The 15,029-nt window shown below is 38.8% G+C and overlaps 1 long non-coding RNA gene across 1 annotated transcript; it reads left to right on the plus strand.

The window, feature by feature from the left end:
• The first annotated feature begins 1,220 nt into the window (after positions 1–1,220).
• LOC309615950 lies at positions 1,221–13,131 on the plus strand. The gene is made up of 2 exons (XR_014237168.1): positions 1,221–2,138; positions 7,768–13,131. It is a non-coding gene; the product is annotated as an uncharacterized lncRNA (long non-coding RNA).
• Positions 13,132–15,029: the final 1,898 nt, after the last annotated feature.

The following is a 15,029-nucleotide window of genomic DNA, read 5'->3' on the forward strand; positions in this document are numbered from 1 at the left end:
TTCAGTGATCTTTTGGTTATTTAGTAGAATATTGTTTAGTCTCCATGTGTTTGTATTTTTTACAGTTTTTTTTCCTGTAATTGATATCTAGTCTCATCGCGTTGTGGTTGGAAAACATACTTGATATGATTTCAATTTTCTTAAATTTACCAAGGCTTGATTTTTGACCCAAGATATGACATATCCTGGAGAATGTTCCATGAGCACTTGAGAAGAAAGTGTTTTCTGTTGTTTTTGGGTGGAATGTCCTGTAAATATCAGTTAAGTCCATCTTTTTTAATGTATCATTTAAAGCTTGTGTTTCCTTATTTATTTTCATTTTGGTTGATCTGTCCATTGGTGAAAGTGGGGTGTCAAAGTCCTCTATTTTATTGTGTTATTATCAATTTCCCCTTTTATGGCTGTTAGCATTTTCCTTACATATTGAGGTGTTCCTATATTGGGTGCATAAATAGATATGAGAATTTCCTGTCCAGCTTTCTTTTGATTTCCATTTGCATGGAATAAATTTTTCCATCCCCTCACTTTCAGTCTGTATGTGTCCCTATGTCTGAAGTGGGTCTCTTGTAGACAGCATATATACGGGTCTTGTTTTTGTATCCATTCAGCCAGTCTATGTCTTTTGGGTGGAGCATTTAATCCGTTCATATTTAAGGTAATTATTGATATGTATGTTCCTATTACCATTTTCTTAATTGTTTTGGGTTTGTTATTGTAGGTGTTTTCCTTCTCTTGTGTTTCCTGCCTAGAGAAATTCCTTTAGCCTTTGTTGTAAAGCTGGTTTGGTGGTGCTGAATTCTCTTAGCTTTTGCTTGTCTGTAAAGGTTTTAATTACTCCATCGAATCTGAATGAGATCCTTGCTGGGTAAAGTAATCTTGGTTGTAGGTTTTTCCCCTTCATCACTTTAAATATGTCCTGCCGCTCCCTTCTGGCTTGCAGAGTTTCTGCTGAAAGATCAGCTGTTAACCTTATGGGAATTCCCTTGTATGTTATTTGTTGTTGTTCCCTTGCTGCTTTTAATATTTTTTCTTTGTATTTAATTTTTGATAGCTTGATTAATATGTGTCTTGGCGTGTTTCTCCTTGGATTTATCTTGTATGGGACTCTCTGCTCTTCCTGGACTTGATTGACTATTTCCTTTCCCATATTAGGGAATTTTTCAACTATAATATCTTCAAATACTTTTCAGTCCCTTTCTTATTCTCTTCTTCTTCTGGGACTCCTACAATTCGAATATTGGTATGTTTAATGTTGTCCCAGAGGTCTCTGAGACTGTCCTCAATTCTGTTCATTCTTTTATCTTTATTCGGCTGTGTGGTGGTTATTTCCACTATTTTATCTTCCAGGTCACTTATCCGTTCTTCTGCCTCAGTTATTCTGCTATTGATTCCTTCTAGAGAATTTTTAATTTCATTTATTGTGTTGTTCATCATTGTTTGTTTGCTCTTTAGTTCTTTTAGGTCCTTGTTAAACGTTTCTTGTATTTTCTCCATCCTATTTCCATGATTTTGGATCATCTTTACTATCATTATTCTGAATTCTTTTTCAGGTAGACTGCCTATTTCCTCTTCATTTATTTGGTCTGATAGGTTTTTACCTTGCTCCTTCATCTGCTGTGTATTTTTCTGTCCTCTCATTTTGCTTAACTTACTGTGTTTGAAGTCTCCTTTTTGCAGGCTGAATGTTTGTAGTTCCTGTTGTTTTTATTGTCTGCCCCCAGTGGGTAAGGTTGGTTCAGTGGGTTGTGTAGGTTTCCTGGTGGAGGGGACTTGTGCCTGTGTTCTGGTGGATGAGGCTGGATCTTGTCTTTCTGGTGGGCAGGACTGTGTCTGGTGATGTGTTTTGGGGTGTCTGTGAACTTATTATGATTTTAGGCAGCCTCTCTGTTAAGGGGTGGGGTTGTGTTCCTGTCTTGCTAGTTGTTTGGCATGGGGTGTCCAGCACTGGAGCTTGCGTTGTTGAGTGGAGCTGGTTCTTAGCGTTGAGACGGAGATCTCTGGAGAGCTCTTGCCAATTGATATTACTTGGGACCTGGAGGTCTCTGGTGGTCCAATGTCCTGAACTCAGCTCTCCCACCTCAGAGGCTCAGGCCTGACACCCAGCTGAAGCACCAAGACCCTGTCTGCCACAGAGCCAGGTACGTGGAGAGTTTCTTGCCTTTTGGGAAGTCTGAGGTCTTCTGACACCTACAGGAGGTGTACTGTAGGTGTTGTTCCACATGTAGATGTATTTTTGATGTATTTGTGGGGAGGAAGGTGATCTCCACGCCTTACTCCTCCGCCGCCTTGAACGTCCTCCTGGCTCATGTTTTGACATATACTTTTGACTTTGTAAAGAAGAAAAGACAAGTGTATAAATAACTGTGATGCAAGTTAGAATGTGAAAAATGTCAAACAAAAGGCCCTGGGACAGAAGTTTAGAACGCAAGGTTGGGGAAGTATTGAAGGCATCATGGAGGAGGTGAAGAGTGCAGCATGAACAAAGGCAGAGTGGTAGGATGGTTTATGGCCATTGGGAGAACACAGTGTTGTCTCATTTGATTAGAGTTGAAGACAGATACAAAGGAGTAGTTGGAAGATTAAGCAGCAGGATAGGTTGGAACCAGGTTGAAAAAGGCCTTGAATACTGGGTATAGGCAGTGACATCCTGTTAAGTGTTGAATAACCAGATATGGGATGGGGACAGGGGGTTACTGGATTTGTAGTGTTTGCTGATTTTCCATCCCTACATGAGGCCATTGCATGTGGAATTGGGAAGTGATGCTAACAGTCAGGTCTGAGCTGGCACAAGTTGGCTCCAACACACTAGTGTCTAAGTGTTAGTTGAATCTATGAGAAGGGAGGAAATTGCAAAGGGTGAGCAGGAAAAAAGAAAACAAACAGACAAAAAGTCCGAGACAGAGCCTGTGGATTCCCTGCATTTATGCAAAAGATTGAATATATGTTTTTTAAAAAAAGCACAAAATTGAACACAAATATTCTGTAACCAGAGGATGAATGGGCAATTTATCTACTAAATATGCTGGAAAATGGTGATTCCTGCACAAGAAAGTTCGCTTTGTCTTTCCAAAAGTAAATAATGTGCTAAAATGACTGATTACTTTCTAATCACGGATGACGAAAATCTTCTGCTCAAGGCTATCTGTCAGTTATCTTTTTGAGCCTAGACAACTGTTTTTAGTTATATAAATTTGAATTTTATGTAGACCATGGATAATTTTTTAGTATAAGTATATTCTCTGCAATACTGGATGGATTCCATGAAATATTGGGGGCTTACACTAAAACCGGGTGTCTCTATGTTTATTTGTTAAACCTGGCAACCCTACCCATGAACCCTTTACCCATGGAGCAGCACACTATCTACGCACAGAGCAGGAAAACTTTGCTCACCCCAAACTGGCTACCTAATTTGAAGGGCCTGGTGCAACATGAAAATGTGGAGTCTCCTTGCTCAAAAATTATTACACATTTTAAGATGGTGAGAGCAGAACTTTTAAATCAATCACAGGGCCCTTCTAAGTGTGGATCCTGGGCACAGATCACACGCCCACAAAGCCAACCCTGTTCTTACCACTTGATGTGGTGTGTTTTGCTACAATGAAATCGGGAAGTATTTCCTCTTTAAAAAACTTTTTTTTATTGAATGATTCTTTAAATTCTATAGTACTTTACAATTCTCAAAAGTTTTATGTACATGATTTCATATAATCCCATAATAACTCCTTTTTTCCCCCTACTTCTCTATTGTCCCTTCCCCACTTCCATCTCCCCACTGGTAACCACTAGTTTCTTCTCTATATCTGTGAGTCTGCTTCTTTTTTGTTTTATTTGCTTTTTGGTTGTATTTTTTTTTGATTCCACATATAAGTGACATCATACAGTATTTGTCTCTTTTTGTCTGACTTATTTCACTTAGCACAATGCCCTCCAAGTCCATCCACATTGCTGCAAATGGCAGAATTTCATCATTCTTTGTTTTTATGACTGAGTAGTATTCCATTGTGTGTGTGTGTGTGTGTGTGTGTGTGTGTGTGTGTGTATACCACATCTTCTTTATCCATTCATCTGTTGATGGACACTTAGGTTGAAGAAGTATTTCCTCTTACTTGTAAGAAATAAACAGGCAGAAATGAATATGCTTAAAACTTGGGATTTTAATGAAACATTCCGAGTGATAATTGCATTTGGAGTGGCTCTTGATTATAAGGTGCGTGAGAGTAAAGATCATATCTGACCTGCTCAACCAGTCCTATGTATAGTGCCTGACATGTGGCAATCACTTATTAATATGTTGATGAATATCTTATGGGAACACGTAGCATGTATCTACCTTCAAGTGGCATTGAAATTAAATAAAAGACACATTTCAAGAGAAATTATAATTTCCATTTGAATAATGAGGTCAAATGCCAAAGATGCACTGTAATAGTATGTATATTATGTAATATGCCTGTATGTATATTGTGTAATACATATATTGCCTATTATGTAGTTTTATGTGTGTTCCCGGCTTCTCCAGTTGGTGCATATATGATCCTATTTGCAGTAAATGCCCACATCTTGATGCTCTGTTCTCACCTACTGATACTAGACAGAGCCTGACTTTTCCACAGGTTCCCTTCTCTAACTATCTCTCAGAAGTTTTAGGAGTGCCGTATGTAAGTCACGTGTCCCCTGCACCACCTTGTTGGCGTTAGACAAGTCTTTTGCCCTCGAAGTCCCATGAGGGAGACGAACATGGGACCCTCCAATGCTGGAGGCTATGGCTGTTATTCCACATCCTCTCATGGTCACTTTGCTGCTTTTGGACATTGTGCCATTGCTGCCTCTCTCCTCTGGACTAATGACTCTCACACTGTGTATGACCAGGTCTTTCATGGCAGGCTCCCACAGCAGAGTGGCTTGGGTCCCAGTGACACAATCCTTTCATCTACATCACTCAGGAGCTCCAGGGATGAGGGGCGCTGGGTTAGTGGTGACCACACACCATCCTAGACTCTCTGGCATCAGGTATGGGAGTCAATAACGTTCTGTTTACATCCAAGGTCAGATTTTTTCCTCCCTGGAGGGTAAGAGGCAGTTTCACATACATCAGTCTAACCCTGAACCCAAGTATGGTCAGAGTTTCAAGATCTTTCCCAGGGGATCTTGGTCCCCAGGCAAGTCCAAGATACATTGGGCTTCTGCTTCTGTGGTCCTAAATAATCTGTGACAGTTATGAGGCTTGTCTCCTAGCGCACACAGGGATATCTAGGATAGATTATGTCTATTTTTCTAATTCTGCAGAGGCAGTGAAAGGAGTGAACTGGAGGAGGATGAGTGACTATCTGCATTAAATGTTTAAATTCTGGAAACTCCTTTTTTTCTATCAGCTAATTCCCCTGTAATTTGTATTACATAATTTTTCCTTAATTTTTTATTAAGTAACTTCTTCCATTTTCAGACTTTTTCAAAAAAGAATCATCCCAGGAGCAACCAAGTAGATAGGGGTCTCATTCTCTAATCCAGCCAAATCAAGGATTTACTTAGGAATCAACTTGAGTGCAGGCACTTTGTTTTCTGAAATATGATCTATAAACTCTTAAAAAACTATAAACCTATTTTTAGTGGATTGTTTCTTATTTATACAAGGTATTTAAAAATTTGTCATTAACATTTCTAACTCGAGATGGCACCAAAATAACCCTTTTCTGGTATAAATACATAATACTAAGTTTTATGTTGTATATTTTTAGGTTTTCTTGGGTCTATGTATTAATGCCATATAGATGTATGTAATATATTTAGTCTAGGTAATATAGACATATATAATATATATGTTTTTCTTTTTTCTAAATATGTACTAAGCTGAATGATTGTAGTAATAAGTTATCAAATGCTAATCCATAACGTCAATGTTAAACAGTGATTTTCATGATACACTAATGGGTATGTTTTTTGGTGAGAGAATTGTATCTAAGAAGTGACAGAGCATGGTTGCTTATTTCTAAACTGGACATACTTTAGTAGACGATGCCTAAAGACAACACAACAGATTACTTTCCAAGACTGCATCATGAATTTCAAATGTACTATGGGTTGAAGACCATACATTTGTCTCAGTGGGATGTTTCTTTTTATTTTGTAAAAGAAAAAGATATTGGCATTCTCCAGTTTTGAAGCAGCAGAATATGGTGGAGATGACGCTGGTTTGGGAGTTGGGAGTCCCGAGTAATAATCTCCAGCAATTACAAACTGTGTGAACTTGGGCACATGACTGATCACTCAGCATCTCAATTCGCTCATTTGTAAACTCAAAGGTTATAAAGATTAAAGAAGCTAAGGCAGGACCCATGGCCCTAGGAATGAGAACATGTGCTGTTGACTGAATAACCAACTTTTCCTCAAACTTGTTTAAAAATGTTTATTTCCTATAAGGGTTACTCCACCTTTCCTCACTGGCTGTCAATTGTCCTGTCCTCTTGTTATTCCTTCCCAGACCAGCCCATAAACTATGTGGAACCAGCTCAAGAATACAAATAGAGGCCCATATGCCATATGTCTAAATATTTGCAAGCTGTAAATCAAGCTAACACATTGCTAAATTAAACATATGCCATCTTCCAACTTGATACATCTACATTCACAATGCTCTGGAAGGCTAGTTTGACTTTGGAATTCTCAGACCCTTTGGGTCATGAGGTGGGGTGAGGAAAGCCGGCCCCAGCCTTTGGCCCTTGGTCTGTCAGCTTCCTCCTCCGACCCCCAGCTCCACCCACATCATGAGGATTCTTATTCATGTTTGTGTGGCTACATCAGCTCACCCCTCCAAGCTTTTCCACACTCCCCAGTCACTTCTTGACCACAAGTTGAGCCTACTGACATGTACACCAGGGGGTGGATACACTGTCCTCAGGAGGCAAGACCAGGTAAAGGGCGACACAGCCCTGGTTGCAGATTTAGGGCCATGAGGGCAGCAAATTCTGGGATTCCAGATACCTAGAGCATGGTCTACATGTAGGGGTAGGGGTTGGACAGCCTCCTGGTGGAAATATACTCCTAGTTCCATAGACTTTTCATTCTATGGGAAAGGAAACAGTTAGGCAAGAGCCAAGGCAGGGTCCTCAAAAGCACAGAGCCCAGGGCTGAGGTCATCTTCTCTAGTGCTAAAGGCAGAATTTTCCAGTTCTTATCTAAATACTTGGATACTGTATTTTCCAAAAATGAGCTCTAAGGATGTTACGAGCCTTTAATATGGTAATGCATACTATGAATCTCCAAGATTTCTGACCAGGGCACGCTGTGTGTGTGTGTGTGTGTGTGTGTGTGTGTGTGTGTGTGTGTACCACCTCCACAGGACAGGGTTTGGCAAAAGCTATTCTAATCTCTAATGTCAGGTAGTAGTTATTTCTCATCCTCCAACTACCTCTTAAATGTAGGGGATACTATCTTCACCTGCTTTTATTTTCTTGTTCCATATTCTTGCTAGATGATTTTATCCATATCCAGGGTTTTAATTATTTACTATATTCCAGTGATTCCAAACTCTCCATCTCTCACCTCTCTCCTGAGCTCCATACTTACTACCTAACATCTCCAAGGGGATACATGAATTCTACATGGCAAAAACTCAACTCATCCTCTCTGCAGTCCTGCCTACCCCAACCTGCTCCTCTAGTGACTTCCTTCTCTCTGTAAGTGTTTCATCATCTGACATGGCTTCACCATTTGTCAGAATCCTAGAGTATGTCTAATTCTTATCTTTTTTTTTTTTTTTTTCTAAAGGCAGACTGCCACGTGCAGCGCCTCGTTTGGATGTGTCTGGAGTCTTGGAAGCTTGACTACCCTACGTTCTCCTACAAATGGACCTTGAGAGCTTGTTTGGAGGTTCTAGCAGGGGAGCACAGCTACTCGTATACCCTTGACCGAAGAACGGTCCTCCTCTATCGGGGAAGGTCGTCCTCTTCGACCGAGCGCGCAGCTTCGGGAGGGACGCACATGGAGCGGTGAGGGAGGAAGGGGACACCCGCCTAGCCAGCCAGATCAGCCGAATCAACCCTGGCGATCAATGGGGTGACAGATGTCGCAGCCAGATCGCCCTCACATCCTAATTCTTATCTTGATCTTACCCCCTCCCCAACTTATCTTCCTAATTTGTTGATTCTGTCTTCTTGGTATTTCTCCAGTTTCTAGATATATCAATTTTCAAGGATCTTATCATTTCTTGCTTAGATTTCTGCAGTTTTCCATTTCCTTCTATTTTCTTTTACATTGCAATGAGAGTACTCCTTTTTAAATGCTAGGCAGTTAAAAAAGACCGAGGAAGCTTTTTATGTATTGATATGGAAAAATCTCCGAGCTATATTATTAAGTTAAAAAGAAGGAGGATATGGGGGGGGGTAAGATGTGACAGGGTGAGAGAGTGGCATGGACATATATACACTACCAAATGTAAAACAGATACCTAGTGGGAAGCAGCCGCATAGCACAGGGAGATCAGCTCGGTGCTTTGTGACCGCCTAGAGGGGTGGGATAGGGAGGGTGGGAGGGAGGGAGATGCAAGAGGGAAGAGATATGGGAACATATGTATATGTATAACTGATTCACTTTGTTATAAAGCAGAAACTAACACATCATTGTAAAGCAATTATACTCCAATAAAGATGTTAAAAAAAACAAAACAAAACAGGATACCACGAAAACCGGTTAGAACCTACTAGGCCCAAGATGGCAGAAGATTTGACTGCCAATAGACCTTGAGCCTCATTATACACTCATTGTAATATATTAGCATACGCTAAAGGACACACCCACAGGTGCCATGACAGTTCTGAGGCCGACCATAAAAGGCCAAAAAGTGGGTGGTGCCCCAATTCCTGGAAATCCCCACTCCTTCTCCAAGATAGTTAGAATATTCCTGCCACTTGTTAACCTGTGAAATTACCCAGTCCATAAAAACTAATCATCCATACACCTTGAGGCCGCTCTCACCTTCTGAGATGGCCCAAACTCTGTGAAGTGTGTTACCTCTCTAAATAAACCTGCTTTCACTTTAAAAAAAAAAAAAAAAAAAGAAGTTAGGTGCAGATCTGAGCATAGATGTTAAGTTTAATGTAAGAAAGGAGGAAAATAAGAATATATATTTATATTTATTTGTGTTTGCAAGCAACTAATAAAAGTGGCTATCTGTTTGATAAAGGCATTTGGGATGAATGTTTCCAAACGGGATGGATATGAGATAATGCATTGTATACCTTGTTGATTGTTTTGATTTTTAAAAATGTGAATGTACTAAATTTAAAAATTCAAATTCAAAAATTAATCAAAAATTTAAAATATATTTAAAACTATATTATGCATTATTAGGTAATTGTTACATGTTAAAATACATAATAAATAAAAGTGAAAAAATTAAAGAATGAAAAGCTAAAAAAATTATGTTTGATCATGCCATTTCTTTGCTTCATATTGTTCTTGGGCCCACTATTACCTTCAGTAACAAGTGAAAACCATTTAGAATGGCATAGAAATCCCTTTAGAATATGGACTTTGTCCACTTCCACAGCTGCATCTCTTCCACACCCTAATAAAAGCCCATTCTCCGGCCACATTGAATGCTACGATCATTCACGTCACATATCACAGTTTCATGCCCATGTGTTTCCACTATTTAGAATCTCATCCTACCCAACTCAGTCTGTCCGTTCACCCCAATTCAATCTTCAGGACTTGGTTCAAATGCCTCCATTTTTTCCCTTTGAATCCAGCGACCCTCTTTTCACCTGTTTTATAACTCTGTGCCTTTCTTATTGTACTCACCCGTACTGTGATGACTTATATGCCTCCTAATCTAGGTTGTGCACGCATTAAAGATGAAGACTATCTCGTTGTATTCATCTCTGTATCTGAACCACACAATGAAGGGCCTGGCTTAGCCCTTGTTAAATTAATCTCTATGTGGAAAATGAATAAAAAATAAATGAGTAAGTGAATGAATGGGGAAGGATATTTACAATGCATTCCTCTCTCCTGTAGGATGGTGTTGTGGACCAGATGAAGCACTGGAGAGAAGGCTATTGTTCTGCCCCTGACTATTCAGTGCACCTGACTGATGGAGTCTTGATTTTGGTGCCACTTCTACACTTGATCCATGTTGGTGCCAATTCCTCATACCCAAATCAGAATTATCCTTTGAAAAGTATTCCCAAGTGTTTCCTGCCCTGACCTGAATAGTTTTGCTTTCTATTTTCATTTTATTTCAGTTTTCTGAGAAAGGGTCAATTTTTGTAATGATCTTTCCAAATTTTCCCTGAAGTAATTTTTGTTGAGGGAGATTGCAAAACTCCCATCTCAGTGTTAGGGTTCAACCCTGGAATAAAAAGACAGAATAAAGGAAAAAAATAATGTGAGGTTTTTTCCTTCATGAATAATGCTCATGTGTAATGATCAAACACAGTATTTCATTCTCTACATAAAACTGCCAAAAAGAAGAAGAAGGCAGTTCATCCTCTGGGAATTGAGATTTAAGTATTTCCATAGGTCATAGAACAAGTTTCCTTCTAAAATTAGGAATTTCTTTTTTAAGTCTTAAGAATGTGTTTTAATCACTTTTGGAATGAACTTCCTTGGAAAGACATGATTTCTCTAAATAATGCCAAAAAACTAAGTTTGATTAGCAAAATCTAAAGTAAAAGAGATTAATAGCTAATCTTTCACACTGGGTTCTAAGAAACCTGAATTCACAGGAGTGGCAGATTATTCTGGAACTCTTAGCAGAGTTGAGCCTACTCATCTGCTTCCCAAGCACCAAATCCTTGATGTGGAGCTGCCCCAAGGGCTCTGTGAAGATGGTTGCTGCTTGGGTCTTGTGGTGGAAAAAGCCCAAGGGACTAAGCCCCAGGACACTGGCCTCCTTTTATAAGGATCTGGTTTCACTGGATACAATTTTCCACTTTGATGTATTCCATTTATTTGGGCTCTGGGCCCATAAATACCACAAGTTCATAAAGATTTTAACATTGAAAGGGATTCTGTTCATGGACTACACTGACAAAATTATTCTCTTGGACCCAAGTGCTTGATCCTACTGCTTGCTTTTTGCATTTTGTCTCATGCTTTGCCTACCATTGTCCTGTTGAGATGTGAAGAAATTTGTTGGAATCATATTTTCAGAAATGTTTAAAACTAAATTAGAGAACATGCACTCGGAAAGATATTAGTTAGTATTAGGGTTTCCAACTTGTGACAGAGCAACAAAAAATTAAATAACTTGTCAAAGCCACGAAATGAATCTTTGTTAGTGTTACACCTGAGAATGTTGGACTTTTCTGTGACCATTAATGTTGTGTATAAGCTCAGACCCATTTCTCTCTCTCTCCACACACATGTGCACACACACCTCTACGTTATATTATATACAATAAGAACATATTTTGTTACCTATCATGAGCTGAACTAAAAATGCTAACTTTTTAAATGTTAGAGCCTTCAGGAACATGAAACTCATAGTTTTAGCATTTAAACCTCTATTTTTCTAAAGACTAAAGGGTTATTTTAATATAGATGTTAATGCTCATGCAAGGCATCAGAAAAATAGGTAACATGTCCCATTTCTTCAATTTATGTACAGAATATGCATCTACTGCCACATATCTTTCTGGTAAAATCAAGAGCACTTGAGGCATTTTGGTACCCTCTGTTTTGGTTTTTTGTGTGTGTGTTTCAATAAAGGTGTATGTTTGGGGGGGCAGGATCTGGACTCAGAAATGAATGCATTTTCAGAAGGATTTTGAACTAGATCCTCACTGGGCACAGAAGCTGTGATGACTGCTACAACTGTATCTTCACGTACGGCAAGCCTATTTGTTGCATAACTTTTACCCTTTGCCAAGGAGCAATACAGCCTCATGCCTCTCATCCCAAATCCCTGGGCTGGCACTGGGGGATACCTGTCTGTGTGACTTGGCTGTATGTACCTTCTCTGTATTTCAGCGAAGTTGGATTTCGATCAGTGATTTATTAAGAATTCTTCCAGTAGCTCATTATAAACCACCTCTGAAGTACTACTGTGGGCCGTTGCTTGAGTGGATTGATCTTGTATGAAAACATTTGCTAGGTACTCTCTGGAAACATCTGTCGAGCTCGGGCTCCCTGTCCTTGGGTGTGATATTGCTACTCCAGGCCAAGATAACATGGATTGGAAGAGGTGTAAATCTGACAGCCAGAAGTCAAGGAAAGAAGGGAAATGAACATGCATAAGAGGTTTGTTTTGAGGGAAGACAGGAATAGTCATAATGAGCCCCCAAAAGGACATTTACTAAGAAGCATATTTGAAAGCTGGCATGTGAGAATTCTAGAGTTAAATATAACTTCATTGCATTATCCAAGTGTCGATTTATGAGGCAGTTTTGAGAGCTAAATGAAAAGCTTTTCATAGAACAGTTATTAGAATATGGAATTGTTAGTTTTCTCTATGCATTCCATTGAATTATTTAGTTCGCCTGCTGTGGTTCAGCTGCATTCGTACATAAGTACAGAATATACATCTGTTTAAGCACATTAAAAAGGCATTATTGATGCTTTAGCCTGGAAATTTGCTGGTTTTGTTAATACCCAAAACCTTTTCTTTTCAAACTTGTAATATGGGGTGAGATTGCACTCAAGTGAAAATTGTGTCTATGAGGTTCAAGATATTTAAAAAGACATGATCTTCACATGATGTGAAAAGCTTTGATTTACAACTGAGGACAAGAAGCAATTGGGGTTTTTTTTTTTTTTGTAGCAAAACATCAAACAATGAAGAAACCTAAGGTAACCTTCTCTCGGTGGTTGCCACCATGAGCATCGTTCAACCCAAGTCCCAAGTGTTCCGCAAGAATGAAGAGCAGGATTGACAGTGCTCTATATAAATGGAAACTTTGCAGAGAAGAGAGTTGACTTGGAGTTATGCGCACCGACCAGCTTTTTGGTGGGCAGCCAAAAACTTTCTTGTTGGAAATGCCTACATCTTTCCCAAATCATTTGGCTCAACTCCTGATGGAACTCTGTCTGAAAGAGAAGTATTTAAATGGGCTGGAGTGACGGTAACGGAAGGATTTCAATTACCAAGGTGCATACTGGATTACTTTAAGTGGCAGAGATGGGCTTTAAGGCAAACTCACGGGACCAGACCCAGCATAGCTTTCCAATGAAATATGCATCTACCCTCTCTGAAGGTAACACCGTGTGCTCTTAGGTAATGTAAAGCAAAAGTTAGGAGTCAAAATGCAATTGGAGAGAAATCTATCAGGAAACACAAACCATAATTTCAAATGTGGAATAAGGCCAAAATGATTGAGCCTGCTGAAATAATGGTCAAGAGGATTTAGAGAAGTTGGAGAGGATATAAATGATTTTAAAAATTCATGTAAATATACACTGAGAAATATTTGGAGGCACCAATAAATAGTGGTTCCAAAGTTTTAGAGCAGAAAGTAATATCTAGAATATCCAGCCAATAAAAAAAAATCAGTAACTCTGCATTCAAACACTTAAGTAAAATAGATGATAGCTTAGCACTAAATGTGGAGATTCACATTTCACTGTCTTGCTCTCATGTCTTTGGCTGTGTGTGAGCAAAGCCTACTTACTGAGTGCTGAGGGATGTAGTTGACTCTATTTCCAGGCACAGAGATAACTGGAGCAGTTTGGGCAGTGTAGATTGGGCAGTGCAGTGCCCTCTCACATGACTTAACTGTTCCCCTCTTCTTTGCTTTTCTTGCCTCTTTGTTTTCTTCTCACACAGATTCTCTCCTGTAACACCTCCTACACTAACCTTTCTTCCTCCTCTTCTCCCGTCTAAAACCCTACTCTGTCCCAAGGCTGTTTCCTCTATCAAAGCATCACATTCATTTTGCCCACCTGCCCAGGCCCACATGACTGGACGGGCATCTTTCAAACTCTTCTTTATTTCCTCTTTCAAGTCACCTTGTGTTCTGCCTACAAAGCTCCTTTGCCTCTTGGTCAAGCCAGTCAGGTATAACATGTATATTTTATATATGATTTTCTGAAAAAGGGAGTTAATAAGCAAGACCACTCTAAAACAGCCTATATCTGGAAATCACAATAATTAAAATAATATAATGGTACAAAAATAGGCATATATGTTAATGGCACAGTAAAAGAGGCCGAAAGGGAATCTAATGAATTTTGAAATGTCACATAGCTAACATTTACTGATCACTTACTATGTGCTGGATGCTGAACTTACTGATTTCATTGTCTCAGTGAACTGATGACCTCATTAGGGATGAAGGAGCTGAAAGTTAAAGTAAGTTTCTCAAGATCAGCTAGAGCTGCAGCTAATATTAAATCCAGGCCACTGGGCTCCAGAGCCATATCTTAACCTTTACACTCTACTGCCTCTGAAAAATGAAGTTTAATAAAGCAGTTGGGAAAGTAATCATTAACTTATAAGTATTTTGGGTATAATTAGCTTTATGGTATTTTATACCGTAAGTCAAAATGAACTGAGGAAAGTGCTACATGTTTTCTTAAGCCATGGAAAAACACTAGAATCCACAAGATAAAATTTATTTTGACTCTGTGGCAATGACAATTTTCTAATTATTGAACAATGTAAAATATTACAGAGGCAAAGTCACACATTTGTCTATAATTTATTGCATATTATAGTATTGACTTTTAAGCTTCATTATAATTAAAAACATAAAACTTTAGAAACCAGTGGAACAAGAAAATATTTGTGATAAAATATTAACAGATTAATAGAATTCATACCTCCAATGTATAAAGAGCTTTAATATTTATAAAAACACAAAGATCTAAATAGCTTAATTGGCAAAGTTGATTTGCACAAGAGAAGATGCAAATAATAGTGAATAAATTTGTACTGGCCAGGCCAAATACACAATGTTAAAATTATTTATTTAAACTAATTTTATTATAAAAAGGATTTAGAAAAACTCAATATGCTAAAAAGTCCAATTAGAATGGTGAAGGTATTTGAAACAATTTCAAATGAGGAATGACAAGCAGTGAATCTGCTG

This window comes from Balaenoptera borealis (assembly GCF_965194805.1).
Source record: "Balaenoptera borealis genome assembly, chromosome: 18".
Classification (NCBI taxonomy): Eukaryota; Metazoa; Chordata; class Mammalia; order Artiodactyla; family Balaenopteridae; genus Balaenoptera; species Balaenoptera borealis.